Below are 13264 nucleotides of genomic sequence, written 5' to 3'. Positions count from 1 at the left end.
GTAGCTGTTTCCACAGCTGATGAGACTGTGGGAGTGAAATAAAGTGTAAAGTGCAGCAGGTGAACCTGTCAGGATGTGACATCACATATGACATCATCTATAACATCACAGACTCAGAAAACGCTGCAGCAGCTACAGTGACTGTGTTTACATGCACTTCAGTACCCCGATTTTATTCAGGGTTTTTAACTCATTGAGTGCCGCGCTCCTTTCCAAAGTTTTAGTCAAGTGTACCGGCAATTTAGACCATTTTTGACGATTTTTGTAGAGCCACAGTGTATTCTATATTATTGCCACCAACACATACGTGGCTCATTTGAAAGGTGAAACTTTATGCTTTAAATGGCCACAAACCGTTTGTCTCTACGTGCCTCCGTTCCTGAGAAAAGTCAAGCTAAACATGGCTGGGTTTCACCAAAATCCCTCCTTTTTTTCTAGAAAAGGAGATAGAGCGTCTTTTATGAAAGGTGCGCTGTTTGTGCCTGTCGCTCTTCTCACACTCACATTTCTGGATCAAAGGGCTCGTGTAAGATAAATATATACAACAATTGTTGTTCTATTCACAAATGCACCATCGGGGGCGGGGGGGGGCGCCACTATACAACAATAACACAGACGCACCGTGCCGTGTCACAGCCTCTCGCCGCGGAACGTGAGGGTCTGTCGGCCACAGCGGCTCGGGAAGACCGGTCCCGCCGGTGGTCGTGGTCCTTCTGTGGTACGGGTCGGTGATGCCGGTCTGCTTTGGCCCAGAGACCATCAGATTTTACCACGGGAGGACTTTGGGGAGGACACGGTGTTGCTCCAGATGAAGAGCGGGTGGGACTGTGGGCTGAGAGCTTCCTGTTTCTGCTCCGAGCAGCTGGAGCAGCAGCGCAGGTGAGAGCAGAGCAGCTGCTGCATCTGTGCTGCATCTGCATGCAGAACTCGTTTGCAGAAGCCGAGTTATGATAAAAACTTCCAGATCATGAGCTGTCATGAGACTTTGATCGTCATCTATTTCAGTTCTGCTCATCGTAGAGTCCCCAAATTTACACATAAAGGTGTGTTAAAGTGTCTATTTTCATAATAAAAAATAAAAAATAAAAAAACGTAAAATCTCGTTTTTGGCACTCAACGCATGGGAACGAAAAACGAGAAATTACGTGGTTGGCACTCAATGAGTTAAGTACTAGTGCTGCACGATTTGATAAAAATGTTCGATTGCGATTATGGTGGAAAATATTGCGATTTGCGATTGCGATTACGATATTGTAAATTAATGCTGTAAGGAGTCTATTTGCTTGATTATCAAGCACAGCACAGGAAATAACCATATTTTAGGAGTGTATTTCTCAAATAATAAGTGTTTCCTTACAGTATCTTTGTATTAAATAAAAATAGGTAACTTTTTGTGCAGTTTCATAGTCTACTGCGATGCCATCATTTATTACAATGCCTTTCTCCCCCCTCCCTCCTCTCACAGCACACAGGTACACAGGTAACACAGAGACAGACAGACACACACACACGCACGCACGCGCGCACACACACACAACGGAGGAGACGAGAGGAGACGGCAAATGAGTGTGGCTGTTACCGTAAAATAAAAATAAAAAATAAATAAAAAAGACAGTTAAAAGAAAACCAAACACCGGAGCTTTCTGGTCGTTCGCCCCAACAGGCATATACCTCCTCGTTTTTTAAACGCACTGCACATGTTGCGGAGGAAAACACAGTTCGCTCCGTGACGCTAATGCTCCACACCTGCTGTAATCACGGGGAGACGGTCCTGCAGCACACGGAGCGCTGTCTGCCAGCTGGGTAGTCACGTGATCAGACCTGCTGGTCACATGACTACTAACGGAGTCTGCTATGCTACACACATTAGCAGCTCTGCTCCACACACTACAGGAGTTAAAGTCCCGTTTACAGGCTCACGCGGTCGCACATTTATGTACCTTAAATCGCCAATCGCACTCTTTCGTGCGATTACGTAATCGCACGGCGTGACATCGCGATTGCGATTGCAATTAGATTAATCGTGCAGCACTATTAAGTACCCTGTTTTTTGCGCATGTAAACACCATTTCCCAATTCCAGAAATCGGGATAAGCCCATATCCTGATTTTGATAAACCTGATTTCCGAAAGAAACCAGGATATTGGAGCATGTAAACACCGTACCCCGATATCTGAAAGCCGCTCAGCCAACTGACGTAACTGTTACCATAGATACATTACTAACAAAACGGCGGCAACAACAAGAGCGCATTTCTGGAGCGACAAGGAGACTATTTAGTTTTTATATTTTTTCATACGAGAAAATAACTGTTTAGATCCCCAATGTGCAGTCGGGTTATCCAAATGACGGCTGTTTACAAGTTTGCTACGATGTTTCTCAGAGGAGTGAAGCTCCCCGTGTGTGAGCTGTGACCGCCGGGAAATGACAGAGACATCAACCCCGTCTCCTGAGCTGCTCGGCGCAGTAATCAGAAACTGTGATACTGTATTTATCACGTATACAGCGATACTGAATAACCAGGTTTTTTTAAGTTCATGTAAACACCATACCCCGCATTTGATCAAAAAACAGGGTACTTAAAAAACCCTGATTAAAACCGGGGTACTGAAGTGCATGTAAACGCAGTCGATGGGCCCTAGTTTCCTTGACCGAGCGAAGTCTAAGTTCAGCGCAGCTTCGCCACGTCAACGGGGTGTGGCCCAGGTCCATTTCGCAAGATTGGTGGGCCGCGCAGTCAGACTTAGACCAGCGTAAACCCTCCCCTCGTCCCTCCCACCGGCGCAAACGGCAAAGAGGGAGGAGAGAGGGCGGGAGGGAGACAGGAGGAGGAGAGAAAGGCGTGGAGTGGGTTTGACACAGCCGAGTCAGATCTTCACCAATCAAATGAGCTCCTCTCCTCACCTTTAACTGCGCGGAGGGCGATGCGCGCTGCAAGTTTGTCATTTTATACTTGGACATGGACGGAGGAAACAGCGACGCCAGAGGCCGAACCTCTCCCCGGAGGAAACAGCTGTTTCCCCGGAGGTCCGAGCTCAGAGTGACCAATAATGAGTTTACTAATAATAATACAAAAATCCTTAATCAGGTTTGATCTGATACACTGAGAACCCCTGCCCAATGAAAGAAACAACTAATAAACTAATAAAGAAACTCACATTTATTCAAACCCTATGTAGGCTAAGCAAGATGAGAGGTGTACACTAATCACAACATAAACAAACACCATGCGTAACGGATGAAATCAGCGTAAAGGACGCGCTCTCTCTCTCTCTCTCTCTCTCTCTCTCTCTCTCTGTCCTCCTCTCTCTCTCTCTCTCTGTCCGTCTCTTTTTTTTCTCTTTTTTTTCTGTGATAGAGATGCATACTGTAGTAGGCTATATACTGACTATCAGATACCGAGGCTGTGGTGGACTAAGAGAGATGAAGATTTGTGTTTTGTTTTTCATTACGGCTGCCTGATGCGCTAATGAATTAATAAGTAAAGTAAATAAATAAAGCGATCATCACAAGGGCAGAGTGGTATCTCAACACGGCAGCGACATGCAGTCATCCACCCTCAGTCCTGCTTGGGACATCCACAGCTGCTTTTCAGTGCCAGTTCGTCCCTGCTGTGTTAATTCAGGTGGAGTTTCCATTACGCGTGCCACAGCCTTTGATCTCTGCTTTGATCTGACGTCAGATGTGACGGGACAATCTATATAGATATAAATTCACGTGTTGATTCCGTTAGTTGCATTAAATAGTGGTTATTGTGGATATTTATTGCATTGAAATGTGCCTGGAACTGTGGAGATCTGCCTGTGAGGTCTTGGTGACGTGTGTGCACTGCAGGTCAGTCAGCCAAACTTCCACTGCACCTGCTGCGCTTCGCCCTGCGCTGAGAGTAGACCTGGTTGGAGGTGGCGAGCTTTCAGCGCAACCTCGGCGAGACATTTTCCCACAAAACTTCCACTGCACCAAGCTTAATCTGTGACGCCTCCCCCTGCTGCGCGGCCACGCCTATCTCAGCGCAGCGCGATCTGCCAATCTTCCAATCTGACTTTGCGCTCGGCTGCGCTGGTCGAAACTTGCATTAGACCAGCTGCGCTACCTTGCGCCACCTGCGCTGCGCCACCAAACTAGGGCCCGATGTGTCAATCATCAGTGATCCAGTCACAGGTAAAGGTGTTGAGTCAAACAGGAACAATGAGTTTCACCTGTCACTCAAGTCCAGGAAGTACTTTTACTCCACTAACGCTGGCTGTCATGCCCATTTTTATTTATTTATCATTAATCAAACATAAACTACTGCTTTGCATTAAGCAGTAGTTTATGCGATGTACAATACAAAACTGTGTTGTCCACATAAAAATGGGCATGACAGCCATGAGGTACACCTCCACTAACTGACAGAAAATTAGATATTGTATGGCCAAGCTTAACACATTGACGCCTGTCGGTCAAGTAGCTCTGAAACCATGCACACGCATTAACATCCAACCCCATTGCATCTAATTTTCTCAAGAGCAGATAATGATCGACTGTATCAAACGCTTTTGATAGATCTATAAAAAGAGCAGCGCAGTGATACCTTCTGTCTAATGCCGATATGATGTTGTTTGTCACCAGTGTGATTGCTGAGATTGTGCTATGGTTGGCCCTGAAACCAGACTGAAAAGGATTTAAACACTTTTAAACTCACTAGTAGTGTCGTGGAAATTCTTAGCTGTTTGCTGTTGGTGAATAATGAAATAGAGACATTATTTTTATTTCCTTGCAAGGAAAGGTCAGTTTCTACCTGAGCAGGTGATGGTAAAGAAAAGACTCTGAACATGGGGAAAACCTAAACATTTATAGCTGAGGGAAGGTCCACTTCTGGGGTGTGTTTGTGTCCTTTGGCCGGCCCCTTCCCTGATTGTGTTTTCACACCTTCACCTTTGAAGGTATTATCACCGGTCTCCCGAGGTATGGAGTTAAGAGATACAATTTAAAATACAAAGGGGTTTGAGTGTGAATTAGGAAGTGGGAAGTTGGGCATCACAGATGGTTAAGTGTAAAGGAACTTGAATTTACAATTGCAGAAGGAAGTCTGGGAAAGTAGGGTGTAGGAACGTCTCTCTTATTGAGAGCTGACCAAGGATTCCATTATTTTTGCTAGACAGGGTAATTTGGAAATAGGGCGATAATTATTCAAGTTATCTCTTTCTCCACCTTTATGTAAGGGGACCACATGTGCTGATTTCCATTGTATCGGAAATTTTCCACTTGAGATGGATAGATTAAACATGTCTGTTAGTTGCGGGGAGCATACATCAATCCGACTGCCCAAAATTCCGACGGCTCATTTCTCCGACTACCCATTCTACAGTATTAAGGTTAGGTTTAGGGTAAGGTTAAGGGTTAGGGCTACTTAAGTCGGAGAAGTGGGAGGTCGGACTAATGGACGCAAAAATAAAGAAATGTATGGTCGGAGAAATGGGTAGTCGGACAGACGTCATGCGCCCGTTAGTTGCTGGGTGATGATTGCTGCTGCAAGTTTTAAGAAAAAGGAATCTAGATTGTCCTCACTGGTAGAGCACTTTATAGATTTATAGCGTGTAATGTATCAAACACCTCACTGCATGTGAATGGGTGGAAGGAGAAACAAGAAATATGACCCTTGGGAGACTTGATATTATTAGCAGTACAACTGCCTGAACCAGAGTTATCGAGGTGGAGCTCTGGATACTCCTTATCAAATACCTTCTTGCAGCTTCTGCAAAATGTTTGTTTAAGATATGGCATATTTCAGAATCATTTAGTGTGGAGAAATCACGTGACAAGGCAGCATGGCGGACTGAGTCACCTGGCGTCCGCATGTCAGAGAACTAACTATTGAACACCTTTAAAAACTTAAGGTTTTAAGAACAAAACTAGGAATCTATCTCCCAAACAAAGAAGAACTTTTTATGTCAAGTCAAGGCCCTCCGCGGGAGACGAGACAGACGGTAAAACAGCGTCAGGCTGCCTGGCGTTCAATCAAAGAGAGCATGGGAGACAATGAAGATCCACCTGCCTGGGCTGAAGAGCTACTGACACAGGTTACATCAATCAGAGTCTCATTCCAACAAACGCTGGATGAGCTGAGCAATTCAATGAAGGAAATTAAAAAAGACACACGGGCCATGGTGGCAAGATTGGGGAATGCCGAAAAACGCATCGGCTTCTTGGAGGATAAACAAGCAACTCAGCAGCAAGCCATACAAGATAACGCAAAAGAGATAAGAAACTTGAAAGCCAAAGTTTCTTACCTGGAGTCGCACAGCAGAAGGAACAACCTGATTATCGTGGGCCTGGAAGAAGGCTTGCTGGAGACCGGTAATCCTGCAGCGGACCCAGGTAAAGAGCTGGCTGCAATATTCCGCTATATTCTTGACCGGCGTGAAACGGACCCAGCACCGGAGGTGGACAGACACCACAGATCCCTTCGCCCACGCCCGAACCCAGGAGAACCGCCGAGACCATACATTGTGAGGATGCTGAGATGGAGTGACCGACAGCTCATTCTAGGAGCTGCGGCAAAGAAGAAAAAGCTCACATGGAAAGGGAAATCTTTCCGTGTGTTTCAAGATCTTCCAGCTGATATCCAACAGAGGCGCGCAGAGTACGGAGACATCAAGAAGAAGCTGCGTGGAGCGGGGATTCGCTATGGCCTGCTGTTCCCCGCAAGACTCATTGTGACCGTGGGTGAAGAGCAGTGTATTTACACAACACCTAATGAAGCTATCAAGGACCTGAGAGTTCGCCTCCCGTCTGTGTTTGGGTAAAGATCAAAAGGTATGATTATGAGTTCATTACATTCATGACGCTGACTTTTGTCTCTCCCTCTTCCTCTTGGAAAGGAAAAGGGGTAATTTAAGTTTGAAGGTTGAACAATTTGACACTAATTTCTGACTGTTGGACGCCTCGTGTGACCTGCAGCCTGCTCCGTTGGATCATGGATAGAGGAGGGACATTGTTCTTTCTCTTGTTTTTTTTGTTTAGTTTTTTGCCTACTGGCTATTGTGTGTGCGTGCGTGTGTGTGAATGTGTATGTGTGTGTATGTTCGTCATCCCCTGTCATTTCCCTGGAGTTGCAGAGTGGGGTTTAGAAATCATATGTAAGATGCTCTTAAATACTGGGATTATAAATTCATATGTCAAGTTCTAATGCCATAAGGGTTGTCAGTTGGAATATTAATGGAGTCTCCAATAAAGTTAAACGTTATAAAATAATTTCACATCTGAAGTCTCTCTCATGTGATGTAGCCATGCTACAGGAGACCCATTTGAATGAAAATGAATCGTTAAAATTAAAGCAAAGATGGGTTGGCCAGGTATTCTCTGCGCCAGGGAATGGAGCATCAAGAGGCACAAGTATTCTGATACCAAAAAAAATATCCTTTCATCATACTGATGTGATTGTGGATAACAGTGGCAGGTATATCATAGTATCTGGTATCCTTCAACACAGAAAAATTACACTCATAAACATCTATGCCCCTAATTCTGGGCAAGTTGAGTTCCTTTCAAAGTTAGCTCTTCTTGCATCAAAGTTTGTGGGGGATCCTATTCTACTTGGTGGGGATATGAATCTGGTAAATAATCCACTGTTAGATCGTTCAAGTCGCCCCCTACCGACAGATGCTGCTCTCTCCACTGCTTTAGATGAGCTTCAAAGGCTGTTGGGGGTAACTGATGTTTGGCGATGTGTAAACCCACTCTCTCGTGAATATACTTTTTATTCTAAAGTACATAATTCGTACTCTAGAATAGATTACCTGCTCCTGTCAAACTCAATAACAGGAAATGTGATAAATTCAGAGATTCACACCATCTTAATCTCAGATCATGCTCCCATCTCTGTTACATTTTCACCTTGCTTTAATGTGCATAAAACAAAACAATGGAAGTTTAATAACATGCTTCTATGGGACAAGAAATTCGTTGCTATGATTAATGTAAGAATATCTGATTTTTTTGAGATGAATATGAACTCTGTTGTATCCGTTCAGACAGTTTGGGAGGCTTTTAAAGCCACATGTAGAGGTTGGTGTATTAGTTATAACTCTGCAAAACACAGAGAAAGAAGTCAAAGAAAAAATGAATTGATGTTAGAGCTAAAGAACCTGGAAATGCAGCATATGAGAGATCCTAATGATCAGAAATTAAAAACAATGGTGTTACTCACGAGAACAGAGCTACAGTCAATTATACATGAAGAAACCTCTACTGCATTATATAAACTGAAGAGGAAACATTTTGAAACAGGCGACAAAGCTGGCAGAATGCTCGCACTAAGATTAAAACAAATTGAGAGTAACTCATCCATAACGGCTATAGATGATCAGAGTGGATCTTTAGTATGTGAGCAGAAAGAAATAAACCAGGCATTTCAAGAATATTACTCAAAGTTGTATGAATCAGAATGTAGATTTAATCCTGATACGATTGATGACTTTCTTAGAAGTGCACCTCTCCCCCAGTTGAAAGAGGACGAAAGGACATATCTGGACAAATATGTCCAGGAACTGGAGGTTAAGGCAGCCATTAAAGCTCTCGCTGCTGGTAAAGCTCCAGGTCAAGATGGGTTTAGTGTTGATTTCTATAAGTGTTTTCAGGAAGTATTATCTCCATTCTTGACCTTGTTGTACAGGGATATTATTGCAACTCAATCCATGCCCCAAAGTATGAATATGGCTGTTATCTCACTATTGCCAAAGCCGGGCAAAGATCACACGAAAATGGGCAATTTCCGCCCCCTAAGTTTGTTAAATAACGATTATAAAATTTTCGCTAAAACTCTTGCAATGCGTCTGGAGAAAGTCATCTCATCACTAATCCATCTGGACCAAGTTGGTTTTATTGCTGGTCGTTATTCTGCCCATAATATGCGAAGACTGTTCCATGTAATGTCAGAGGCTGCATCTCTTCAACATCCTGCAGTTGCAATTTCTCTTGATGCTGAGAAAGCATTCGACCGGATAGAGTGGTCTTATCTGTTCCATATTCTGACTAAGTATGGCTTTGGACCAGTATGCATACAATGGATTAAGGCCCTCTACCACAATCCGGTCGCATGTGTCAAAACTAATGGTTTAATCTCACCCCCTTTTCACCTTTTTAGATCCACCAGACAAGGCTGCCCAGCCTCCCCAGTTATCTTCACTCTAGCACTTGAGCCTCTTGCCTGTGCTATCAGGAAAAATCAGAGTATAACAGGTATCAAACTTTTTAATTATGACTTTAAAGCTAATCTCTACGCGGATGACATTTTATTGACATTGTCTAGACCTGCTCTTTCTGTGCCCCATCTGCTTAAACTAATCAGTGATTTTGGTGTGTTTAGTGGTTATAAGATCAACTGGTTAAAGAGCGAGGCCATCGCCCTGAATCGTCTCACACACTCAGGTCATTTGAGTTCAACACCTATTGTTTGGAAAACCGATGGTATGCGATATCTTGGTGTTAATATTACATCCCCGATTGATAAAATTTTTGAGTTAAATGGCCCCAAATTATTGAAAACTGTGAGGGACGATTTGAACAGATGGACAAACCTACCTTTATCACTATGGGGGAGGGCAGAAGTGCTCAAAATGAATGTGCTCCCACGATTAGCTTTTCTGTTTTCCGCCATCCCATTAGAAGTCCCCCAGAGATGGTTCAGAGAAATTAACACACTATTTTCTTTATTTTTATGGAAAGGTAAAAAACCTAGAATAAGTCTGAAAAAATTATCTATCCCCAGGAAAAAGGGTGGACTAGGGATACCAGACATTCATACTTATTATTTGGCGTACAATGGTATTTATCCCCTATTCTGGGCGTATGAGAAGGAGCAGGCAGCTATGGGTAGCTGGAGATGGCTGGAGCAGAAACTTGTCGAGGTGAATTATAAGAATGTCTCCTTAGCCTCACTCTGGTATCACACCAAATGTAATAAAATCATAAAAAATCCCATAATTTCATTCTCGTGTAGAATTGTCAATGAAATACACAAACAACTCAAAATTAATGGTTTAGTTTTACCTTCATGCCCCATATGGAACAACCTAGCACTAAAGGCCGGTGGGAAACCTATTAGTAATGAATCATGGCAAGAAAAAAGCATCACCAACCTAGGTCATATCCTGGGAAGCAACGGAGAAATGCTCTCCTTCAATGAACTCAGGAAGAAATTTGGTTTGAATAACTCGGATACATTCCAGTACATTCAAATTAAGTCCATCATGCAAAGCTTTGCAAATGTCATATTAGCAGATAATGACTCTTTTGATATTAAGTTCAGGGATGCAGTCTCTGGCAGTGGAAAGGTATCTAAAATCTATAAACTGTTATGTTGTACTTCTTCTTGCACCTTTGCTAAAGTTATAAAAGCACAATGGGAGAAAGATTTGGGCATACATTTAACATCAGAACAATGGGAAACTATCTTGAGCCGCTCAAATAATCTTTCAAAATGTGTCAGGTATAAAATCATACCAATTAAGATTCTGTTCAGATCATATATCACTCCACATAAACTTAAGAAAATGAATAATGGTGTTACAGATAAATGTTGGCATGGGTGTGGAATGAATGGAACTCTTATCCACTTACTGTGGCACTGCCCAGAAACACAGACATTTTGGTTAAAAATCAGAGATTATCTATGTAAATTATTTAAAATCAACTTTCCTTTAGAACCAGCAGTGGGTCTTCTAGGAAAACAAATAGAGGGAGCAACCACAAAAAAAATTCAATATTTATTAGACCTAGCCTTCCTTTCAGCTAAACGGTTAATCCTTATGAACTGGAAAGTGAAGAAACCAAATTGTTTTGATATAGTTAACTGGCAGAAAGACTTTCTGGAACTTGTTTCTATGGAACAAGCAGCTTCTGTCCTGCAAGATCTGGGCAGTGACCACACAGATTCTCTGAGTCAAATCATGTCACTCTTGAAAGAAAATCAAATTGATGAGGATATATCCTGATACAACACTGACAATGATGAGCCATTTTGTTCACTCTTGTTTATTGAAATTTTATTGAGTTATTTACTATTATTATTGTTGTTGTTATGGTTTCTTTGGTGGTACCTGTCATATTACTCCAAAGAAAGAGGGGAAAAAAAAAAGTATTATTATTTTAATTTTATTTTTATATATTTATTTTTTTCTCTTCTCTTTTTCTCTGAAGAGATCCTCTCGCGCTATAGGTGGAGGAGAACAGGATTAAATGTTTCCTAATGTTAAAATGTTGCATTTCATTGTGAGCAGGCAGAATGATGCTTCAATGTATCCCTCTCAGCACTCTCTGTGTGGTGCCCGGTCCTGGTGGGTTATGTCTCCAGCCCCGCCAGTCTCAGAACGGGACCACTCCATCTGTGTTATATGTGTGTGTGAGTGTGTGTGTGAGTGTATGTGTAGTTGGGGTGACTCATGAATGTATTCATGAACTTTCATTCATGTTTTGTTTTTTGTCTTTGTTTTTTTTGTTTTTTTTCTCTTGTTGTTGTTGTTGTTGTTGTTGTTGCTGTACCTGTTTGTTATCTTTGGTGTTCATTATGTAAAATAAAAAAAAATTATAAAAAAAAAAAAAAAAAAAGAATCATTTAGTGTGACCGGGTTACCCATTGCATTGCTTAGTAGGGGGATTTTGGATATCTTATTTCTATTTTTATCCATATTTACTGCTTTCCAAAACATTGCGGGGTTTGAGGAGGAGCTAGTGATGAGATTTAGATAATAATTAGGGTCCGGGCAGCATCAGCTGCCAGGACCCTATTGTTTTCCTCAATGTTCTTCTTCTTTCTTCTTCTTAGGAAGTCCTACTTTCCATGCATAATCAGTGAAAAAAACTAGCGATTGCTATGACCTTAGGAGGGCACGGAGGGCAGATTTACGATGGCCAGCATACAGGCTTGTTTCCCACATTCTGTGACATTCTGTGACAAACTGTAAACTGTTTTCTTGTCTGTAACAACATCTAATGCACGTCTGTCCGTCCTGGGTGAGGGATCCCTCCTCTGTTGCTCACCCTGAGGTTTCTCTGATTTTTCCCTGTTAAAAGGGTTTTCCATGGAGTTTTTCCTCAGTCGATGTGAGGGTCTAAGGACAGAGGATGTTGTTACGATGGGATGTAAAGCCCTTTGAGACAAACTGTTTGTAAAAATGGGCTATACAAATAAAATTGCCTTGCCTTGCCTTGCCTTGCCTTGCCTTGCCTTGCCTTGCCTTGCCTTGCCTTGCCTTGCCTTGCCTTGCCAGAAATCAAGAAGATGAAAACATTCTTGGTTGTACACAGGCGTGCAGACTTGGTGGTGTTGTGTGGCACACTGCCACCTAGGCGCCTGGCGTGCATGAATTCCACAGATTTTTGCATCACCGTATGCACACAGATTTCCACCCCAAAAATGCTTGTCTAAACACGAAATAAAAAGTGAGAACGCAACGCCACTTTTGCGTTTTCCATGTAAACGTAGCCTGAATCTATTTGAGAAGCCATGCATCAGGGCTCACTTCCAGACAATCAGCTCAGTGAGTTAGGAGCTGGTTCTTGGTGCCAGAGGATTTGGGTTCAAGCCCCAGCAAGAGTGATGATGATGATGACATTTCAAAATGCCAGATGTTGTCAACTAGTAACACAATACAATAGTCCTGATGGTGGCATTACAGCACGTATCTAAATTTAAAAACTTTGAAAATAAATTCATAACATATCAACCATATGTGCTACGGCTTTGCAACTTTCACTTTAAAATTGCCTAATTTTGTCTATAAAAAAAATTAGCCCGGCCCCGACCATTGCTGCACAGCAGCTATAATTGGATTTTGATTTTCTCAGGGCTGAAGTACATTTATTCCTAAGTTGTCTGAAGTGTAACCAGTGTGAAGGATCACCTGAATGCCTTGCTCTTGACCAGTCTTTATCCCTCTCACAGAGTAAGGCTGATAGCTCTTTGTTAAACCAGGGTGCAATCCTTTCTTTGATTTTAAGCCTCTTGAGAGGGGCATGTTTATCAACAATTGAAATAAAGGTATTGGCAAAGGAGTGAAGAGCAACCTGAACATCACTGTTGTTCTCTGCAAGACTGGCAAAAACATATGCTACATCTCAGGCCCGGCTCTAGCCATTTAGGTGCCCTAGGCGAGATTACTCCCAGGCGCCCCCCCCCCGACAATGATCAATAATGATTATAATGATAACGTAGCAGTGTATCTGTATGTCCTCTCTGACCCTGAGATACACAACTTGCACAACAATCAGTAAAATTTCATTA

The 13264-nt window shown here is 42.6% G+C and overlaps 1 protein-coding gene across 1 annotated transcript in view; it reads left to right on the top strand.

Annotated features, from left to right (window-relative positions):
* The window catches only part of LOC310987963 (NACHT, LRR and PYD domains-containing protein 14-like), a gene marked incomplete at its 3' end in the record, with an annotated part of 78166 nt that overhangs the window by 42170 nt on the left and 22732 nt on the right, over positions 1-13264 (top strand). The gene's annotated exons all lie outside the window — the stretch shown is intronic.

Source organism: Trachurus trachurus (assembly GCF_905171665.1).
Source record: "Trachurus trachurus genome assembly, chromosome: 6".
NCBI classification, from domain to species: domain Eukaryota; kingdom Metazoa; phylum Chordata; class Actinopteri; order Carangiformes; family Carangidae; genus Trachurus; species Trachurus trachurus.
The sequence above is the reverse complement of the archived record's forward strand: the minus strand, read 5'-3'. Positions and strand labels throughout refer to the sequence as shown.